This window comes from Hevea brasiliensis, chromosome 10 (assembly GCF_030052815.1).
Source record: "Hevea brasiliensis isolate MT/VB/25A 57/8 chromosome 10, ASM3005281v1, whole genome shotgun sequence".
In the NCBI taxonomy this organism is placed as follows: domain Eukaryota; kingdom Viridiplantae; phylum Streptophyta; class Magnoliopsida; order Malpighiales; family Euphorbiaceae; genus Hevea; species Hevea brasiliensis.
This window is the reverse complement of record NC_079502.1, coordinates 38,361,644-38,374,232: the sequence shown is the minus strand read 5'-3', so window position 1 is coordinate 38,374,232 and position 12,589 is coordinate 38,361,644. Positions and strand designations below refer to the sequence as shown.

General features: G+C 38.7%; 1 protein-coding gene across 6 annotated transcripts in view; it reads left to right on the top strand.

Moving 5' to 3' along the window:
* The window catches only part of LOC110636028 (DNA topoisomerase 3-alpha), a 122,509-nt gene that overhangs the window by 33,005 nt on the left and 76,915 nt on the right, over positions 1-12,589 (top strand). The window lies entirely within an intron of this gene.

The following is a 12,589-nucleotide window of genomic DNA, read 5'->3' as shown; positions in this document are numbered from 1 at the left end:
AAAATTATTGGGGTTGCAATATAAAATTATATATAGAAGGGGGGATTGATAACAAAGTTGCTTTTTCCTTATCAAGGAAACCTGTAGTGGATGGTCAACTTTATGCTTTACACTCTTCATTGCAGCCTACTTGGATGGCACAATTGATTCATAGCTATGAAGGGGATGTTAAAGCTGCTGAATTCATCTCTCATCTGTCAATAGATGAGCAAGCCCACCCTGATTATTCCTATAAAAATGGATTGCTATTCCATAAGGATAGGTTGTATGTGGGCAGCAATGGTAATTTGAGAGAGCCCACCCTGATTATTCCTATAAAAATGGATTGCTATTCCATAAGGATAGGTTGTATGTGGGCAGCAATGGTAATTTGAGAGAGCATTTGTTGGTTCTTTATCACAATTCTCATCTGGGAGGCCATTCTGGAATTAATGCTACTTTTTTCAGGTTGAGCAGACATTTTTACTGGCCTGGTATGTTGAAATCAGTGGTGGATTGGATTAAAAGCTGTGTTGTGCTAGGTGTAAAACAGAAGCATGTGTCTCTCCAGGGCTTTTACAACCTTTACCTATTCTAACTCAGGCATGGCGGCATGTTACAATGGATTTTGTGGAGCAACTACCAAAATCTCAAGGCAAGGATACAATTCTGGTGGTGATTTGCAGATTTTCAAAGTATGGGCACTTCATTCCATTACAACATCCTTTCACAGCCTCAACTATTGCTAAATTGTTTTTGGATACTATTTTTAAGCTCCATGGCCTTCCTATTTCTATTATCATTGATAGAGACAAGATTTTTACAAGTTTATTCTGGAAAGATTTGTTTAAAATGATGGGGACTAAGCTTGTTTATAGTACAGCCTATCATCCTCAGTTAGATGGCCAATTTGAGAGATTAAATCAGAGTATGGAAGGGTATTTGAGGTGTCTTTGTTATCAAGCACCTCATTCCTGGGTTAAATGGCTTCCTTTAGCTGAGTGGTGGTATAACACCAGCTATCATAGTGCCTTGAAGCTGTCTCCATTTGAAGCTTTATACGGTTACAAGCCAGCTCCATTGACTTTTCTGCCCCTTGAGAATACTTCAGTAGATGCAATGACTGATTTTTTGCAAGATAGACAACATACTGGTGTATTAGAGAAAAGGTAGGAGTGGTGCCAATTGAAGATAAGTTGAGAGAAGGGAGATTGAGGTGGTTTGGTCATGTGAGACGTAGACATACGGAGGCTCCAGTTAGACAAGTAGAGCACATTAGGCTAGAGGATAGAAAGAAAAAAAAGGAGTAGACCTAAATTGACTTGGAGGAGAGTAGTACAGCATGACTTAGAAGCATTACACATTTCTGAGGATTTAACCCAAAATCGTTCAGAGTGGAAAAAGCGAATCCATATAGCCGACCCCAAATTTTTGGGATAAAGGCTTAGTTGAGTTGAGTTGAGTTGAGACAACATATGTCTCAGCTTATTAGAGATAACTTGCTAGCAGCACAAAATAGAATGAAACAATATGCTAATAAAAAGAGATCAGAAAGAATTTTTGAAGTGGGGGATTGGGTGTATCTCAAATTACAACCCTAAAGCAGAGTTTTATAGCTTTAAGGAAAAACTTCAAGCTGGCAGCAAGGTATTATCGGCCTTTTCAGGTGGAAGCTAAAGTTAGTACTGTGGCTTACAAACTGAAACTAACGTTATCAGCCCTTCAGATAACACAAGATTTGTCCTAAGACTTTCCAATGAGCAACAGTTGGGGAAGACATAAACTGACTTTCCACACTAACGGCATAAGCAATGTTAGGACGAGTGACTGTAAGGTAGTTCAATTTTCCTACCAATCTCCTGTATTTCTTTGGATCTTCAAACAACTCACTATCCCCTGCTAACAGTTGTAAAGTTGGAGTTATTGGTGCACTACAAGACTTAGCACCTAATTTTCTTGTCTCTGTCAATAGATCGAGGACATATTTTCTTTGAGACAAGAAAATACCTTCTTACTTCTCATAATTTCGATACCCAAGAAATACTTTAACAATCCCAAGTATTTGGTCTAAAACTGGGTTTGGAGGAAGGTTTTAAGAGATGAAATACCTGCTGAGTCACTCCCAGCGATGACAATGTCATCCACATAGACTACCAAGAGAATTAGACCAGCCTCAGATTGCCTATAAAATACTGAGTGATCACACTTACTCTTTTGCAAACCAAAATCTTGTACTGCTTCACTGAATCTCCCAAACCATGCCTTAGGACTTTGTTTCAAGCCATAAAGAGAATTTCAAAGCCTACAAAATTTACCAAACTTCCCCTGAGCAATAAACCCAGGTGGTTGCTCCATATACACCTCCTCCTGAAGATCACCATGAAGGAAAGCATTCTTGATATCCAATTGATGCAGGGGCCAATCATATGTAGCTGCTAAAGACATAAACAAGCGAATAGAAGTAAGTTTAGCTATAGGAGAAAAAGTGTCAGAGTAATCAACCCCATATGTCTGAGCATATCCTTTTGCTACAAGGCGTGCTTTTAACCTAGCCACAGAACCATCAGGACTTACCTTTACTGTAAATATCCATTTCTAACCAATAGCTTTCTTACCAGTAGGCAAAGGCAACAGTTCTCATGTACCATTAGCATCTAAAGTCTCCATTTCCTCTTTCGTAGCAGCAAACTAGCCAGGATGAGACAGTGCCTCATCAACAGTATTAGGGATAGGAACAGAGTTTAAAGAAGTAACAAAACACCGAGATCAAGAAGACAATTGATTATAAGAAACAAAAGAAGAGATAGGGTAAGTACATGAACGTTTACCTTTACGAAGAGCAATGGGTAAGTCTAGATCAGAATCATGATTAGTATGAGGTACAAGATCTCCCAACGAAGTAGCTGGTGGAGGATCTGAGTCAGGAATCTCTAATCTCCTGAAATAAACATGAACAACGGGAGGTCGAGCAGGTCTAGAGACAGAAGGAACAGGCTGTGAGAGAGGACTAGACATTGGTTGGGCAGTATATATTAAGAGATCATCCTCCTCCCCCTGACTCTCATACATAGATGATTGAGGAAAAAATGGAGTGAACTCAAAAAATGTGACATCTGCAAAAACAAGATAACGATTAAGAGCAGGAGAGAAACAGCGATACTCTTTTTGGAGCCTGGAGTACCTAAGGAAGACACATTTGAAAGATTTTGGATCGAATTTGGTAACCTGTGGACGAACATCACGCACAAAATAGGTACAACAAAAAATACGGGGTTCAATAGGAAATAAAGATTTTGTAGGAAACAAAGTAGTATAAGGAATATCTCTATTAAGGACAGAAGACGGCATACGATTGATAAAAAAATATGCCGTAGAAACTGCATCCGCTCAAAAGTGTTTAGAAACTTTCATCTGAAAAAGAAGAGCATGAGTTACCTCAAGAAGATGCCGATTTTTTCTTTTGGCCACGCTATTTTGGGATGGGGTATCCACACAGGAAGACTGATGAAGAATGTCATTTTGTGTCATATAAGATTGAAATTGTGCTGAAAGGTATTCTTTGGCATTGTACTTCTTAATATGCGCACAGAAATATTAAATTGAGTTTTGATTTCATTACAAAAGGCACAAAAGACAGAAAACAACTCAGAACGATTCTTCATTAAATATAACTAGACAACACGAGAGTAATTATCAACAAAAGTAACAAAATAATGAAATCCAGTTTTAGAAGTAAGAGAACAAGGACCCCAAACATCAGAATGAATTAACTCAAAAGGGGATGAAGCCTATTTATTAACTCTAGACACAGAAGGCAAACGATGATGTTTTGCAAACTGACACGACTCATATTCTAGTATTGATAAAGACTGAAATTGAGGACACAACTTCTTCATAGTAGACAAAGAGGGATGACTCAATCTACAATGAGCTTCAAGAGGTGTTAAGGTACTGGAGCAAACAAGCGACCGCGGTACATGATTTTCCAAAATGTAGAGACCACCTGACTCGAGTCCTCTAACAATAATCTGCTTCGTCATAAGATCCTGAAACAAACATGGGTCAGGAAAAAAAGAAACAGAACAATTTAAGGTACGAGCAAGTTTACTAACAGAAAGTAGATTAAAAAAGAATTTTGATAGACAAAAAACAGAAGACAAAGAAATTGACGAAGTCGGGTTCGCAGTTCCAGAACCCATGACACAAGAAGTGGAACCATCAGCTAAAGTAACCGTAGAGGAAGTGAGATTAGACTGAAAAGTAGATAGAAGACTAGAATTACATATCATGTGATCTGTCGCACCAGAATCAATAACCCATTTGGATGAGGAAGACACAAGGCTTGTAGTGGATTTACCTGACTCAGTGATCGCAGTGACAGGGCAACTTGTAGGCTTTAGAGATACCTGATATTGGGAAAATTGTGCAAAATCCTTTGCAGATACTAAAATAGTTTTCTCAGAGAAAGATACTGTAGAATTCTCAGCTGCCATATTTGTCATCTGTGATCATTGATTTTTCCTCTGAAGTTGCGGACAATTATATTTTGTATGGTCAGGCTCATGGCAATAATAACAAATGACTCATCTTGAGTCCTGATTAGAGCTAGCCTCTCCATTACGCTGATTGTTTCTGTTGCCTGTAATTCCTCCTCTACTTCCTCTTCTATTACCCTGTTGTCCATTTGGATTACGGTTAATAAGAGCACTACTGGCAGGCTGTGAAGATTGGGTACTCTTTGAACGAAGAACCTGTATGAACGTTTCATTTAAAGAGGAAATCTCAGAACTGGCGAAAATTTGAGATTTAGCAGTCTCATACTCTGAAGGAAGGCCTGCAAGAAAACTCATAACAGCCAGTTGCTCCTGTTGGGCCTGCTGAACTTTCACATAAGGACTAAAAGGTAACGATACATTAAGTTCGTCATATACCTGTTTAAAATCCATAAATTAAGCCGTGACAGACTTATCCTTTTTCTCAGCACGGTAGAATGCCTTACAAACATCATAAATACGGAAGATACTCCCTTTACCAGAATAGAAAAAATCTAAGTAATCCATCAATTCCTTAACAAATTCACAGTGACTAATTAAACTAATTACCTCACTGTGAATCGAGTTCCGAAGCTTAAAAAACAACCGAGCATCCTCCCTTAGCCAAGTTTGTCGTGTATCATCAGTGGGTGGATCTTTAGTAAGGTGATCATCCTTATCAAAGCTACGCAAATAGACCCTAACAGTCTTACTCCACTCCAGGTAATTCGAACCATTAAGTTTGTGTTCTGTGATTTTAGTCATCACCGGAATCACATCAGAGATAACATTCTTATTGTCTGCCATTTGTTGAGACAAAGAAAACTAATCGAAACGCTAATCAAAGTGCTTATAGCAGCAAAATAACTCAAAATCACAAATCAAACAAATACCGAAATAGGATTTGAGAGCCAAATCTCAAAAGTCCTTTAATGGTGTACTGGATCAGGTAAGAGCACACAGTGGTGGAATGAGGGGGTTGAGGCGACGCCGGCGATGTTGATTGGGGTCGAAACGGCTGGTCGGCGGTCAATGTCTCTCCTGTGCTTGGTGGTGGGAGTAAATAGTCACCCTAGATAGATGACCTGCTCTGATACCATGTAGAAAGAGATGATTCTTCTTAATATCAATTAATCTATACATGGGTATATATATACAATTGATTCGTATAATTGTATTCTACTAATTAGGAAGAAATCCTAAATAGGAATACAGAATACAGAATATATAGAGAAATAATATAGTAATCGACTTTCCATAACAGGTTGGGCAGTATATATTAAGAGATCATCTTCCTCCCCCTGACTCTCATACACAGATGATTGAGGAAAAAATGGAGTGAACTCAAAAAATGTGACTTCTGCAGAAACAAGATAACGATTAAGGGCAGGAGAGAAACAGCGGTACCCTTTTTGGAGCCTGGAGTACCCAAGAAAGACACATTTGAGAGATTTTGGATCCAATTTAGTAACTTGTGGACGAACATCACGCATAAAACAGGTACAACAAAAAATACGGGGTTCAATAGGGAACAAAGATTTTGTAGGAAACAAAGCAGTATAAAAAATATTCCCATTAAGGACAGAAGACAGCATACGATTGATCAAAAAATATGCCGTAGAAACTGCAACTGCCCAAAAGTGTTTAGGAACTTTTATCTGAAAAAGAAGAGCATGAGTTACCTCAAGAAGAAGCCGATTTTTCTTTCGGCCACGCCATTTTGGGATGGGGTATCGACATAAGACTGATGAAGAATGTCATTTTGTGTCATATAAGACTGAAATTGTGCTGAAAAGTATTCTTTGACATTGTCACTTCTTAATATGCACACAGAAATATTAAATTGAGTTTTGATTTCCTTATAAAAGGCACAAAAGATAGAAAACAACTCAGAATGATTCTTCATTAAATATAATTAGGTAACACGAGAGTAATCATAAATAAAAGTAACAAAATAACGAAATCCAGTTTTAGAAGAAACAGAACAAGGACCCTAAACATCAGAATGAATTAATTCAAAAGGGAATGAAGCCCGTTTATTGACTCTAGACACAGAAGGCAAACGATGATATTTTGCAAACTGGCTGATTTTTTACTCTGAAGTTGCAGACAATTATATTTTGTATGGCCAGGCTCATGGCAATAATAACAAATGACTCCTCTTGAGTCTTGATTAGAACTTGCCTCTCCATTATGCTGATTACTTCTGTTGCCTGTAATTCCTCCTCTACTTCCTCTTCTATTATCCTGTTGTCCATTTGGATTACGCTAATAAGAGCACTACTGGCAGGTTGTGAAGATTGGGTACTCTCTGTACGAAGGACCCGTGTGAACGTTTCATGCAAAGAGGAAATCTCAGAACTGGAGAGAATATGAGATTTAGCAGTCTCATACTCTGAAGGAAGGCTCGCAAGAAAACTCATAACAGTCGGTTGCTCCCGTTGGGTCTGTTGAACTTTCACATCAGGACTAAAAGGCAACAATACATTAAGTTCCTCATATAGCCGTTTAAAATTCATAAAATAAGCTGTGAGAGACTTATCCTCTTTTTCAGCAAGGTAGAATGGCTTACAAACATCATAAATATGGGAGATATTCTCTTTACCAGAATACAGAAAATTTAAGTAATTCATCAATTCCTTAACAAATTCACAGTGAGTAATTAAACTAATTACCTCATTGTCAATTGAGTTCCAAAGTTACAAAAACAACCGACCATCCTCCCTTAGCCAAGCTTGTCGTGTATCATCAGTGGGTGGATCTTTAGTAAGGTGATCATCCTTATCAATGCTACGCAAATAGACCATAACAGTCTTACTCTACTCCAGGTAATTTGAATAATTAAGTTTGTGTTCTATGATCTTAATCATCACCGGAATCACATTAGAAATAACATTCTTATTGTCTGCCATTTGTTGAGACAAAGAAAACTAACCGAAACGCTAATCCAAAGTGCTTACAGTAGCAAAATAACTCAAAATCACAAATGAAGCAAATACCGAAATAGGGTCTGAGTGCCAAAGCTCAGAAGTCCTTTAATGGTATACTGGATTAGGCAACAGCACGCAGTGGTGGAATGAGGGGGTTGAGGCGACGTCGGTGATATTGATCGGAGTCGTTGGCGGCCAAGGTCTCTCCTGAGTTGGGTAGTGAGAACAAATAGTCATCCTAGATGGATGATCTGCTCTGATAACATGTAAAAAGAGATGATTCTCTTTAATTTCAATTAATCTGTATATGGGTATATATATACAATTGATTCTTATAATTGTGTTCTATTAATTAGGAAGAAATTCTAAATAAGAAATCCTAAATAGAAATACAGAATATACAGAGAAATAACATTGTGGTTGACTTTCCATAACAGTGCCCACAAATGCGTCCTTTAAAAAAACCTTGTTTTCCAGTTTTCTTAGAAACTTACTCTAGTTTTCCGCAAGTGAACAAGCCCAAAGACTTTCTGAACCAAAGTTACAATGAAATGGTGAACGCTGTAGAAAGAGATGATTCTCATTGATTTCAATTAATCTGTACATGGGTATATATATACAATTGATTCCTATAATTGTGTTCTACTAATTAGGAAGAAATCCTAAATAAGAAATCCTAAATAGGAGTACAAAATACAGAATATACAGAGAAATAATATAGTGATTGACTTTCCATAACTCTCCCCCTCAACTTGGAGCATAGATGTTAATCATACCCAACTTATTACAAATGTAGTCAATTCTAGCTCCATTTAGAGCTTTTGTGAAAATATCTCCTAACTGCTCTCCAGTTTTGATGTGTCCTGTTGAGATGATCTGTTGTTGGATCTTTTCACGAATAAAATGACAATCAATCTCAATATGTTTGGTCCGCTCATGAAACACCGGATTAGAAGCAATATGAAGAGCAGCTTGATTATCACACCACAATTTCGCAGGCAGGGAGGTCTTAAAACCTGTCTCATCTAGTAATTGAAGTATCAACATTACCTCACATACTGATTGTGCCATGGCTCTGTATTCGGATTCAGCACTAGATCGAGAAACTACACTCTGCTTCTTGCTTCTCCAAGACACTAAATTTCCTCCAATAAAAACGCAATATCCAGTAGTTGACCTTCTGTCAACGTTAGATCCAGCCCAGTCGGCATCTGAAAAACATTCAATATTCAAATGCCCATGATTACCATATAGCAAACCTCTTCCTGGAGCGCCCTTCAGATAACATAAGGTTTGTTCCAAGGCTTTCCAATGAGCAACAGTTGAAGAAGACATAAACTGACTTACCACACTAACGGCATAAGCAATGTCAGGACGAGTGACTGTAAGGTAGTTCAATTTTACTACCAATCTCCTGTATCTCTCTGGATCTTCAAACAACTCACTATCCCCTGCTAACAGTTGTAAAGTTGGAGTCATTGGTGCGCTACAAGGCTTAGCACCTAATTTTCTTGTCTCTGTCAATAGATCGAGGACATATTTTCTTTGAGACAAGAAAATACCTTCTTACTTCTCATAACTTCGATACCCAAGAAATACTTTAACAATCCCAAGTCTTTGGTTTGAAACTGAGTTTGGAGGAAGGTTTTAAGAGATGAAATACCTGCAGAGTCACTCCCAGTGATGACAATGTCATCCACATAGACTACCAAGAGAATTAGACCAGCCTCAGATTGCCTATAAAATACTGAGTGATCACACTTACTCTTTTGCATACAAATTCCTGTACTGCTTCACTGAATCTCCCAAACCATGCCCTAGGACTTTGTTTCAAGCCATAAAGAGACTTCCGAAACCTACAAACTTTACCCAACTCCCCCTGAGTAACAAACCCAGGTGGTTGCTCCATATACACCTCCTCCTTAAGATCACCATGAAGGAAAGCATTCTTGATATCCAATTGATGCAGGGGCCAATCATATGTAGCTGCTAAAGAGATAAATAAGCGAATAGAAGTAAGTTTAACTACAGGAGAAAAAGTATCAGAGTAATCAACCCCATATGTCTGAGCATATCCTTTTGCCACAAGGCGTGCTTTTAACCTAGCCATAGAACCGTCATGATTTACCTTTACTGTAAATACCCATTTGCAACCAATAGCTTTCTTACCAGTGAGGAAAGGCAATAGTTCCCATGTACCATTAGCATCCAAAGCCTCCATTTCCTCTTTCATAGCATCACACCAGCCAGGATGAGACAGTGCCTCACCAACAGTATTAGGGATAGGAACAGAGTCTAAAGAAGTAACAAAACACCGAGAACAAGAAGACAATTGATTATAAGAAACAAAAGAAGAGATAGGGTAAGTACATGAACGTTTACCTTTACGAAGAGCAATGGGTAAGTCTAGATCAGAATCATGATCGATGAGTCTGAGGATCTCCCAATGAAGTAGCTGGTGGAGGATGCGTGTCGGGAATCTCAATCTCTGGAATAAACATGAACAACGGGAGGTCGAGTAGGTCTAGAGACAGAAGGAACAGGCTGTGGGAGAGGACTAGACATTGGTTGGACAGTATATATTAAGAGATCATCCTCCTCCCCCTGACTCTCATACACAGATGATGGAGGAAAAAATGGAGTGAACTGAAAAAATGTGACATCTGCAGAAACAAGATAACGATTAAGAGTAGGAGAGAAACAACGGTACCCTTTTTGGAGCCGGGAGTACCCAAGGAAGACACATTTGAGAGATTTTGGATCCAGTTTAGTAACCTGTGGACGAACATCACGCACAAAACATGTACAACCAAAAATACGGGGTTCAATAGGGAATAAAGATTTTGTAGGAAACAAAGCAGTATAAGGAATATCCCCATTAAGGACAGAAGACGGCATACGATTGATCAAAAAACATGCCGTAGAAACTGCATCCGCCCAAAAGTGTTTAGGTACTTTCATCTGAAAAAGAAGAGCACGAGTTACCTCAAGAAGATGCTGATTTTTTCTTTCGGCCACACCATTTTGGGATAGGGTATCCACACAGGAAGACTGATGAAGAATGCCATTTTGTGTCATATAAGACTGAAATTGTGCTGGAAAAGTATTCTTTGGCCTTGTCACTTCTTAATATGCGCACAGAAATATTAAATTGAGTTTTGATTTCATTACAAAAGGCACAAAAGATAGAAAACAACTCAGAAAGATTCTTCATTAAATATAACCAGGTAACACGAGAGTAATCATCGACAAAAGTAACAAAATAACGAAATCCAGTTTTAGAAGTAACAGAACAAGGACCCCAAACATCAGAATGAACTAACTCAAAAGGGGATGAAGCCCGTTTATTGACTCTAGACACAGAAGGCAAACGATGATGTTTTGCAAATTGGCACGACTCACATTCTAGTATTGATAAAGACTGAAATTGAGGACACAGCTTCTTCATGGTAGACAAAGAAGGATGACCCAATCTACAATGAGCTTCAAGAGGTGTTAAGGTACTGGAGCAAACAAGCGACCGCGGTACATGATTTTCCAGAATGTAGAGACCACCTGACTCGCGTCCTCTACTAATAATCTGTTTCGTCGTAAGATCCTGAAACAAACACTGGTCAGGAAAAAAGGAAACAGAACAATTTAAGGTACGAGTAAGTTTACTAACAGAAAGTAGATTAAAAGAGAATTTTGGTAGACACAAAACAGAAGACAAAGAAATTGACGAAGTCGGGTTCGCAGTTCCAGAACCCATGACACAAGGAGTAGAACCATCAGCTAAAGTAACAGTAGAGGAAGTGAGATTAGACTGAAAAGCAGATAGAAGACTAGAATTACTTGTCATGTGATCTGTCGCACCAGAAGCAATAACCCATTTGGATGAGTAAGACACAAGGCATGTAGTGGATTTACTTGACTCAGCGATCGCCGTGACAGGGGAACTGGTAGGTTTTAGAGATGCCTGATACTGGGAAAATTGTGCAAAATCATCTGCAGATACCAAAATAGTTTTCTCAGAGGAAGATATTATAGAATTCTCTGCTGCCATATTTGCCATCTGTGATCTCTTATTTTTCTTCTGAAGTTGCGGACAATTATATTTTGTATGGTCAGGCTCGTGGCAATAATAACAATTGACTCCTCTTGAGTCCTGATTAGAACTAGCCTCTCCATTACGCTGATTACTTCTGATGCCTGTAATTCCTCCTCTACTTCCTCTTCTATTACCCTGTTGTCCATTTGGATTACGGCTAATAAGAGCACTACTGGCAGGCTGTGAAGATTGAGTACTCTCTGTACGAAGGACCCGTGTGAACGTTTCATGCAAAGAGGAAATCTCAGAACTGGAGAGAATATGAGATTTGGCAGTCTCATACTCTGAAGGAAGGCCTGCAAGAAAACTCATAACAGCCAGTTGCTCCCGTTGGGCTTGCTGAACTTTCACATCAGGACTAAAAGGCAACAATAAATTAAATTCCTCATATACCTGTTTAAAATCCATAAAATAAGCCGTGAGAGACTTATCCTCTTTCTCACCACGGTAGAATGCCTTACAAACATCATAAATACGGGAGATATTCCCTTTACCAGAATACAGAAAATCTAAGTAATCCATCAATTCCTTAACAAATTCACAGTGATTAATTAAACTAATTACCTGACTATGAATCGAGTTCCGAAGCTGCAAAAACAACCGAGCATCCTCCCTTAGCCAAGTTTGTCGTGTATCATTAGTGGGTGGATCTTTAGTAAGGTGATCATCCTTATCAATGCTACGCAAATAGACCCTAACAGTCTTACTCCACTCCAGGTAGTTCAAACCATTAAGTTTGTGTTCCGTGATCTTAGTCATCACCGGAATCACATCAGAAATAACATTCTTATTGTCTGCCATTTGTTGAGACAAAGAAAACTAACCGAAACGCTAATCCAAAGTGCTTATAGCAGCAAAATAATCCAAAATCACAAATCAAGCAAGTACCGAAATAGGATCTGAGAGCCAAACCTCAAAAGTCCTTTAATGGTGTACTGGATCAGGCAACAGCACACAGTGGTGGAATGAGGGGGTTGAGACAACGCCGGCGATGTTGATCGGGGTTGAAACGGCCGATCGGCGGCCAAGGTCTCTCCTGAGCTCGGTAGTGAGAACAA